Genomic DNA, 10686 nt, shown 5'->3' with positions numbered 1-10686 from the left:
ATATATCTGAGATTTTGCTGCCTATGGATTCTTCTAAGATTTTTATGGTTTACCATCTTACATTTAAGTCCTTTATCCATTTTGAGTTTCTTTGTTGTAAGTTGGTGGTCTAGTTTCATTTTTTTGCATGTATCTGTCCAATTTTCCCAACACTATTTATTGAAGAGACTGTCTTGACTCCATTGTATGCTCTTATCTCCTTTGTCAAATATTAATTGAGCCTAATGGCTTGGGTCAATTTCTGGGTTCTCTGTTCTATTCCATGGTCTATATGTCTGTTCTTGTGCCAGTACCAGGCAGTTTTGAGAATAGTGGCTCTGTAATATAGCTTGATATCTGGTATTGTGATCCCTCCAACATTGTTCTTCTTTGTCAGGATTGCTGCAGCTATCTGGGATCTTTTTTTATTCCAGATGATTTTTTGGAGAGTTTGTTCTAGGTCTTTGAAGCATGCCGTTGGTATTTTAATGGGGATTGCATTGAATCTATAGATTGCTTTGGATAGTATGGACATTTTAATGATGTTGGTTCTACCAATCCATGAACACAGTATATTCTCCCATTTGTTTATGTCTTCCTGTGTCTCTTTTTCAGTGTCCTGTAGTTTTCTGAGTATAGGTCTTTTACCTCCTTAATTAAGTTTATTCCTAGGTATCTTAAATTTTTTGTTGCAATGGTAAATGCAATTATTTTTTTAGTTTCTCTTTCTGTGAATTCATTATTGTTGTATAAAAAAGCCATACATTTCTGGGTGTTAGTTTTGTACCCTGCTACATTGCTGAATTCATTTATTAGTTCTAGTAGTTTTTTATATAGTATTTATGGTTTTCTTTTTTTAAAATTTAAATCTTTATTGTTCAGATTATTACAGTCGTTCCTCTTTTTTCCCCCCATAGATCCCCTCCACTCGGTTCCCACCCCACCCTCTGCCCTTACCACCCCCCTCACTGTCCTCATCCATAGGTGTACGATTTTTGTCCAGTCTCTTCCTGCACCCCTCATATTCTTTTTTCCCTTGAGAATTGTCAGTCCACTCCCTTTCTATGCCCCTGATTCTATTATATTCACCAGTTTATTCTGTCCATCAGATTATTTATTCACTTTATTTTTAGATTCACTTGTTGATGTGTATTTGTTGTTCATAATTTGTATCTTTACCTTTTTCTTCTTCTTCCTCTTCTTAAAGGATACCTTTCAGCATTTCATATAATACTGGTTTGGTGGTGATGAATTCCTTTAGCTTGTTCTTACCTGTGAAGCTCTTTATCTGACCTTCAATTCTGAATGATAGCTTTGCTGGGTAAAGTAATCTTGGTTGTAGTTTCTTGGCATTCATCACTTTGAATATTTCTTGCCACTCCCTTCTGGCCTGCAAAGTTTCTGTTGAGAAATCAGCTGACAATCTTATGGGTACTCCATTGTAGGTAATTAACTGTTTTTCTCTTGCTGCTTTTAAGATTCTCTCTGTCTTTTGCTCTTGGCATTTTAATTATGATGTGTCTTGGTGTGGTCCTCTTTTGGATTTCTTTTGTTTGGGGTTCTCTGTGCTTCCTGGACTTGTAAGTCTATTTCTTTCACCAGGTAGGGGAAGTTTTCTGTCATTATTTCTTCAAATAGGTTTTCAGTATATTGCTTTCTCTCTTTTGGCACCCCTATAATTTGGATGTTGGTTTACTTTAAGTTGTCCCAGAGGCTCCTTACACTATCTTCATATTTTTGGATTTTTTTTTTCTTTTTGCTTTTCCCATTGGGTGTTTTTTGCTTCTTCATATTTCAAATCTTTGACTTGATTCTTGCGATCCTCTAGTCTGCTTTTGGATATCTGTATATTATTCTTTATTTCAGTCAGTGTATGCTTAATTTCTATTTGGTCCTTTTTAATATCCTTGAGGGTTTCACTAGATTTATTGAGAGTCTCACTAAATTTATCGGCGGTTTCCATAAAATTCTTGAAAAACCTTATAAACGTGGTTTTGAACTCTATATCCAGTCGTTTGCTTTCCTCTATTTCTGTCATTTGTGACCTGTTTCTTTGCCTCCACATTTTGGCTGCTTCCCTGTGTTGATAGGATGGCTTTCTGTGCTAGGTGTCCTATAGGGCCCAGTAGCTCAGCCTCCCTAATTACCTGAGGTGGACACTCTTGGTGCACCTCTTTGTGGGCTGTGTGCACAGTCTTGTTGTAGTTAAGCCTTGATTGTAGTTGGTATCACTGGGAGGAATTGACCTCCAGGCCAATTGGCTGTGAGAATCAGCTGTGTCTATGGTGGGAGAACTTCTGTGCTGGAGGCACCCTTCTAGGGCAAGACTTGCTTCAGTGGGGCTTTGGTGCTCACTGAGTCTGCCTCCTGAGTGTGTCCCTTATGGATCTGAGGAGTTGTAATCTGGAGGTTCCACTCTGACCCCTGGGTACATTGGCACTTGGATCTCTAAGGAGGTGCTAATTTAGCCTCTACCTGAGGCTACCCAGCAGGAGCTATGGAGAGATCTGCAGATTCCTCTTCTTTGTTTTGGATTTGGAGGTGCCCAGCTGAGGTCCAGCTGTGAAGTAATGCAAGGTGCTGTGGGGCCTGGGCCTTCTTTTGGATGTTCTGGGTCTCTCTGACCCAGCTGCAGTTTGTTAGGTAATTTTAGATAGCAAAGGGCCAGGTCATTCATATGGAAAAGCCTCTGCGCACAGCTTGGGTGAGGCGGGGTCTCAGGGAATCAACAGGGTGGAGCAAACAGCTATGGCTGATCCTCAGCCCTGCCCTAAGAGGCCCTGGGTCTCAGTGTCCTGATAATCACTGCAAGCACCTCTGAGAGAAAGCCACCCTTGAGTTCTGCCTGCTGCCAGACAGTCCAGTTTCTCCCCGTATGAGTCTGGGTCCCCAGAGACTCGCCCAGAATTGGAGTTCAGAGAGGAGCGTGTGTCTCCCTCCCGATTGAAAAAGACAACTGCATCCTCAGTTGCCAGCCCTTTCCATGTGTGCCTCCATACCTTTGCACTTTACTTCCACACCTCCTCTGAGTCTCAGTGTGCTTTTCTCTTTCCTTCTAGTTGTAGAATTTCTACTCAGCCAGCCTTCCTGTGGTTCTGGATGATGTCCGTTTTGTCTTTTAGTTGTATTTTTGAAGTGGTTGTGCAAGGCAGCAATTTCAGGTGTTTGCCTATGCCACCATCTTGGTTTCTCCCAAGACTACCTTTTATGTCTTTAGGGTTTTCTATGTACAATATCATGTCATCTGTGAATAATGACAGTTTTACTCTTCTTTTCCAATTTGGATGCCTTTTATTTCTTCTTGCTGATTGCTATGGCTAGCACTTTCAATACTATGTTGAACAGGAGTGGTGAAAGTGGGCATCCATGTCTTATTCCTGTTCTTAGGGGAAATGGTTTTAGTTTTCGCCCATTGAGTATGATGTTGGCTGTAGGTTTGTCATATAAGGCTTTTATTATGTTGAGATATGATCCCTGTATTCTGACTTTGCTGGGAGTTTTTAATCAAGAAAAGGTGTTGGATTTTGTCAAATGCTTTTTCTGCATCAATTGATATAATTATATGATTTTTGTCTCTCAATTTGTTTATGTGATGTATCATGTTTATTGATTTTTGGATATTGTACCATCCTTGCATCCCCAGAATAAATCCCACACTTGGTCATGATGTATGATCTTTCTAATGTAATGCTGGATTTGATTTGCTAGACTTTTGTTGAGGTTTTTATTTATTTTTATTTTTTTAAATATATTTTTTATTCATTTCAGAAAGGAAGGGAGATAGATAGAAACATCAATGATGAGAGAGAATCATTGATTGGCTGCCTCCTGCATATTTCCTGCTGGGTGAGAGGTGGGGGGATTGAGCCTGCAACCCAGGCATGTGCCCTTGCCTGGAACTGAACCAGGGACCCTTTAGTCTGCAGGCCGATGCTCTATCCACTGAGTCAAACCGGCTAGGGCTTTTGTTGAGGTTTTAGCATCTATGTTCATCAGGGATATTGGCCTGAAGTTCTCTTTCTTTGTAATGTCTTTATCTGGTTTTGGGATTAGGGTAATGCTGGCTTCGTAGAAAGAGCTTGGAAATGTTCCTTCCTCTTGAATTTTTTGGAATAGTCTGAGGAAGACAGGTTTCAGGTTTTTTTTGAATGTTTGGTAAAACTCCCCTTTGAAGCTGTCTGGCCCAGGGCTTTTGTTTGCTCGAAGTTTTTTGATTACTGCTTCAATTTCCTCTATAGTTATCAGCCTATTCAGGTTTTTTCATTTTTCCTGATTGAGTTTTGGAAGGTCGTATTTTTCTAGGAACATGTCCATTTCTTCTAGGTTGACCAGTTTGTTAGAATAGAGTTGTTCATAGTATTATTTTTACAATCCTTTGTATTTCTGTGGGGTCTGTTGTTATTTTGCCTCTTTCATTTATGATTTTGTTTATTTGGGGAGCCTAGTTAAGAGGTTCATCAATCTTGTTTATCCTTTTAAAGAACCAGCTCTTGGTTTTATTGATCATTTGTATTGTTTTCTTTTGGTCTCTATGTCATTTATTTCCGCCCTGCTCTTTATTATTTCCTTCCTTCTGCTCACTCTGGGCTTTTCTTGTTGCTCTCGGTGCATGTATTGAACCGTGACCTTCTGGTTCATAGGTTGACTCTAAACCACTGAGCAACACCAGCCAGGTTGGATACCAGTTCTTTTTAAAAAAATATATTTTATTGATTTTTTACAGAGAGGAAGGGAGAGAGATAGAGAGTTAGAAACATTGATGAGAGAGAAACATCGATCAGCTGCCTCCTGCACACCCCCTACTGGGGATGTGCCCGCAACCAAGGTACATGCCCTTGACCGGAATCGAACCTGGGACCCTTAAGTCCGCAGGCCAACGCTCTATCCACTGAGCCAAACCGGTTAGGGCGGATACCAGTTCTTTACAGTATCTTTCTTGCAGCAAAAGTTTTTAATTTTAATGAACTCTCACATATCAATTTTTTCTTTCATGGATCTTGCTGTTGGTGTTAAATAAAAAAACTCATCGCCAAACCCAAGGTCACCTAGATTTTCCCCTATGTTGTAATCTAGAGGTTTCATAGTTTTTCATTTTATATTTAGGTTTATGATTTGTTTTGAGTTAATTTTTATGAAATTTCTAGGGTCTGTGGTAGATTCCTTTTTTTAAATTGATTTTGATAGAGAGAGAAACAGCTATGTGTTGCCCACTGGCAACATGCCCAGACCAGGGATTGAATCCGCAGCCTGGGTATGCGTCCTGATTGGCAATCGAACCTGTGACCTTTTGGTGTACAGGAGGATGCTCTAATCAACTGAGCCCCCACTGGCCAGAGCAAGATTCTTCTTTTTTTCTTTTTCTTTTTGCATGTAGCTGCTCAGCTGTTACAGCATTATTTGTTGAAAAAACTATTCTTTTTCTATTGAATTGTCGTTGCTACTTTCTCAAAAATTATTTGAATATGTTTGTGCAGGTATATTTCTGGACTGTCTATTCTGCTCCATTGATCTGTTTGTCTAATCTTTTGCCAATACCATACTGTAATCATTATTGTAGCTTTACAGTAAGTCCAGTATTATCAGTCTTCTGACTTTATTATTCTATTTTAATATGGTGTTGACTATACTGGTGCTTTGCTTTTGTCTTTCTATGTAAACTTTAGAATCAATGTATGTTATTCACAAAGTAACTTGCTGAGGTTTTGATTGGGATTGTGTTGAATCTATAGATCAAGTTGCAAAGAATTCACATTTTTGAAATATTGAGTTTATATACATGGAATATCTTTCCATTTATTCAGATCTTTTTTATTTTATTATCAGAGTTTTATAGTTTTCTTGGTCATATTTTGTTATTTATATTCTTGAGTATTTCATATTTTTGCATGCTAATGTTAATGCTCTTGTGTGTTTTTTAAATCAAATTTCAATTGTTCAGCCCTGGCTAAGTTGCTCAGTTGGTTACAACATGTCCAGATATACCAAGTTAGCGGGTTGGATCCCCAGTCAGGGCACATACAAAAAGCAACAATTGTCTGAATAAAATAAGTGGAACAACAAAATTGATATTTCACTGTCTCTCTCTCTCTCTCTCAAAAATCAATTTAAAAGTTTCAATTGTTCATTGTTGGTGTATAAGAAAGCAGTTGACTACTGTGTACTCACAGCCTATCCTGCAGCCTTAATTGCCATAATTACTTGTTAAGTCCAGACTTTTTTATTTTTTCCATGTGGGGAGATTTTCTACACAGTGAGTCATGGAATTTGAAAACAAAGAAAGTTTTATTTCTTCCTTCATAATCTGTATCTTTTATTTCCTTTCCTTGTGTTATTGCTTTATCTAGGGCTTTCAGTAAAATGTTGAATCATAGTGGTGAGAGGGAACAGCTTTGCTTGTTCTCACTGATCTAAGCAGGGAAGCATCTAGATTCTCACTATTAAATATTTGTTGGCTGTAGGTTTTTGTAGAAGTTCACTATTATGTTAGGAATTGCCTCTATTTCTAGTTTGTTGGTAGTTTGTTGTTGTTGTTTTTTTGTTTTGTTTTGTTTTTACCATAAAGAACTGTAGAGTCCCAGACTACTCTCCACTCTCTTCTACATTCAAGAAAGAATAACGACTATGAAATATAGAGACACTTTCTGGTTAAGCAATGGTAATTGAAAGAAATTCCTCAAAGTTAGAAAATTTCTTTGTTATATTAAAGTCAGTTAGAGCAGAATGGATGAAAAGAAAGAACGTTAAAAGTAGTACAAGTTTGCTCCCATTCCAAACTAGAATTAAGGGGTAGAACATGTTAAAATAGAAAGAAGAAAAAAAAAACTCTCAAAGGGTGGTAGAGCCACATGTTATAGAACAAAATAGATACTCATGTCTTCAGAATCCAGAACAATAATGTTCAGAGATGAGATGGGTGAGATTGCATGGTTTGATATAATAAAAGTCAAAGCTTCTGAGAAGGAACGAGAAGTTTTTAAGAATACAAACCCAATTACCTTATCATAAATGGCTTCAACACAGAAGGTAAGGTGGCTCTATTTGGAGAACTCAGTATTTGTTGAAAAGTACTAGATTGAGCTCTTGAATGGACATGTACAAAGGGAAGACAGGAGCGTATGAGGCATGGAATACATCTTGAGAAGTAATGACAGGGATGCTAAATCCAAAATGTAATGAGGCCTGCCTTTTTTTTAAAGCCTATGGTGGCTGCCTGATGGGGTGGCTGTGTGCAGGAGGATGTCTGTCCCTTCCTGGAGGGTTGGGGAGTGGCTGTGGGGATGAGGACATGGTGGCATAGGTGACAGCTGTAAGTCACAATGTGGCAGGGGTGGGAGGGAGGTGCTTGTGGTTCGGACCCAGGCAGAGGCTTGGTTGAGGATGTGCAGGTCTTAATATAAGACAGACATGGGCAGCAACATGATGCTATGGCAGGGCGGTGCCCAGAGCAGCCATGTGCTACAGGTTTGACAGCTCCACGGGGAAGCTGCTGCAGTGGCTGTGCAAGGGCAACTTTGCCATGTTCAAGTGCATTCCCACATTTGAGAGCAACTTCATCCAGGTGAGCAAAAGAGAAGTGAGCGATGTGCACAACAGTGTGCAAATGGTCACTGTGGGCATTGCATACCCCAGCCCGACCTCACGATGCCTGTTGTTACGCTGCTGGCACGACCAGGAACGGGGACTCGAGTCAGAGAAGAGCTTAGAGCTGACCAGGCTGCCTCCTTTGAAGTTTGTAAAGCTCGGTCTACAGTCATGAGAAAAAACAGCTCACTTGAAGCTCGCCACTGGCTGCTCTTTTTACCTACATTTATGCCCCTTCAGATGCAAAGGAAGATCTGTTTGCACCCTGGGAAGACCTGAGACCTCCATGGAGGCTTACAGTGGCAACAGCGTGGGACATGCTGGACATGCCCGTGTAGGAGGCAGAGGCAGGAAGAGCCCAGCAGTAAGCTTTGGCAGAGACTCTCAAAGGGGAGCCCGAGTGCTTCACGGGGGAACAACGAAGGCTCTTGGGCTGCTCTCCGAGGCTGCCTGGGAAACACTGCCCGTGGAAGGGCTCGGGCCAGATGAGCCACTGTGTGGAGGCCTTGCCACACTGGGGAGGCTCTGAATGTGTCTGGATATGCGAGGTCCCTTAGATGTCTGCTCCCCTGACCCCACACCTCATGTTGTAATGCTGTCAGCAGCATCCTGACTGTCCAGTCGGTTCTGGAACACGTAGGTACTGCTGTGGACTCAGGCAGTCTGATCTGCCACGGGACACTTTTAATTATGAGAAAGCCTTTTATTTGTGCCATGAACTGACTTTTGCATAAATCTGTGGCAATGCAGCACACTTTGCACACAGATGCACAATTTGTTAGTAGCTACCAGGATGTAAAATGGCATAGCTTTTGACCAGCAGTCTCCCATGAGGAATCTGTTTTGCAGACAAGTGTATAAAATAAAAGTGTAAAGATGCTTTAAAAAAAGGACTATGGTGGTGTTATCAAAGAATCAAAGGTCTGTTTAGGTGCAGTAAAATAAGAAAGGGATGTGCTTACACTAGGAATTCATGGGGTAATGTTGACAGTGACTTAATAGGGGTTATGGGTTGAGTTATGTTCCACAAAAGGATACATTGAGGTCCTAAACTCCAGTACTTGAGGGAGGACTAGAAATGGGCATTTCTGTATGTTTCCTCTGCACTGGTGTGAAGTCCAATTAAGAACTGTTACTCTGTTTGCTACTGTCCCATTGAACTTGTGGCTATTAAACTAAGGATGTTATCAAGGGATGTGTCCTCTAGGTGGCAGCCACAGAAGCCACTGAGCCAGCCATGCCTAAGCCACATAAGCTCCTTACATAGAGGCACCGTGACCTGTGATGGAGCAGAGGAAAAGCACGAAGATGATGCCCACTGGCCTCCTCAGTCTCTTGAGAGGATTGTAGTCAGTCCCTAGGTATGTGTTTCATTAGAAGCCTGCGACTCAGGACACAGCTATGAAGGTAAGTAATAAGTATCTTTCACAGAAAGATGGGGCATGTGTTTTAGTCTGTTGTCTGCACTGTGCTGGAGGCAGGAGAGGGGAGTGTGGCTGGTTAGGGACTCTTTCTCCATTTATTACCATCCTGTGGTACCCACGAACCTAAGCCCCATGGGCCACCAGAGCCAGGTGCTCATGAGGTATCTCTGGGTGGCAGCCACAAAAATTTGAGTTAAGTTCACAACCTCCTTTCCAGAAGATACTGGAGTGAAGCAGAGGGCGAGTGTGAAGATAGCACCTGCTGGTGTCTGTCTGTGAGTGAATTTCAGTAGGATCCTAGATGTGTGTTAAATTAGTTGCCTGCCTCTCACTTCAAAGCTTTAAGAGAAGCAAACAGACCTATTTCACAGAATGACTCAATTCATTTCATGGACTGCCTCTTCACTGGGTTGGGGCAAAGCCAGATGAGTCCATGTGAGTCCTTTAAGAATGGTTTTTTAGTTGAATGTAGCCTTGTGGGTGTTTTGAACACAAGCCCCATTGGCTTTCAAAGCTAGATGTTTTGGGTTTCATTTCTCAGGTTTAGCTCTTAAGAACTGGGGCTCAGATATGAGATTCAATCCCTTTATTCCTCAGGAAAAAGCGTGGTATTGTGAGTTCCCTCCTGACTGTGGGTCACTATCCCAGGTATGGTGAGATTGTGTGTCAACCTCTCCTACCGTTTTGATGTGGATTTTTTGTCGTTCACCCAATGCACAGAGTCACTCAGCTAGTTTATGGGTTTCCTTCAGAGGAGGTTGTTCTGTATGTAGCTGTAGGTTTGGTCTGTTGATAGAAGGTCAGTTCAGGGTTCTCCTTGTTGCCATCTTAAGCCAGAACCTCCCCTGCCTGCTCTTCATTAAAAAAAATGGCATATGCATGATTTCAAGTCATATTTTCTCATGCAACAACAAGATATTTGCCTGGCCTGTGTGGCTCAGTGGTTGAAGGTCGACTCATGAACCAAGGTCAGCAGTTCCATTCGTGGTCAGGGCACATGCCTGGGTTGTGGGCTCAATCCCCAGTAGGGGGTATGCAGGAGGCAGCTGATCCCTGTTCTATCCTTCTCCCTTCCTCTCTCTCTAAAAAAAATCAATAGAAACACATTTAAAAAATGTTAAAAAGATATTTTTCGGATTTTTGGGGTAATATTCTATCTTTCCATGTGCCAATCTATTTACAAATCTGCTCTAATGTTTTCTAAAACTTTATCATAATGATTGAGACAAATTATATCCAGAATTTAGATATAATTGATAGATTCCCACACCATAAAAACATAATCCACCTTTCAAAATGGCATGACACATGTGTCTGCATGCTTTCAATTTGACTATAAATATAAACCTATTGAATTTTCCCTTTTTATGTCCTATAATTTATCTGTAAGGATGTGTTAAGTACCTGGTGAATTCCAGACATACTGTATCCACATTTTTCAGGTCTGAAACTCTCTGAAAGAAAGAAGTAGTCTTGCCACTCACCTTTTTCCTAGGACAGTGATGGCAAACCTATGACACGCGTGTCAGAGGTGACACGCGAACTCATTTTTTTGGTTGATTTTTCTTTGTTAAATGGCATTTAAATATATAAAATAAATATCAAAAATATACATCTTTGTTTTACTATGGTTGCAAATATCAAAAAATTTCTATATGTGACACGGCACCAGAGTTAAGTTAGGGTTTTTCAAAATGCTGAC

This window comes from Myotis daubentonii, chromosome 10, assembly GCF_963259705.1.
Source record: "Myotis daubentonii chromosome 10, mMyoDau2.1, whole genome shotgun sequence".
In the NCBI taxonomy this organism is placed as follows: Eukaryota; Metazoa; Chordata; class Mammalia; order Chiroptera; family Vespertilionidae; genus Myotis; species Myotis daubentonii.
The sequence above is the reverse complement of the archived record's forward strand: the minus strand, read 5'-3'. Positions refer to the sequence as shown.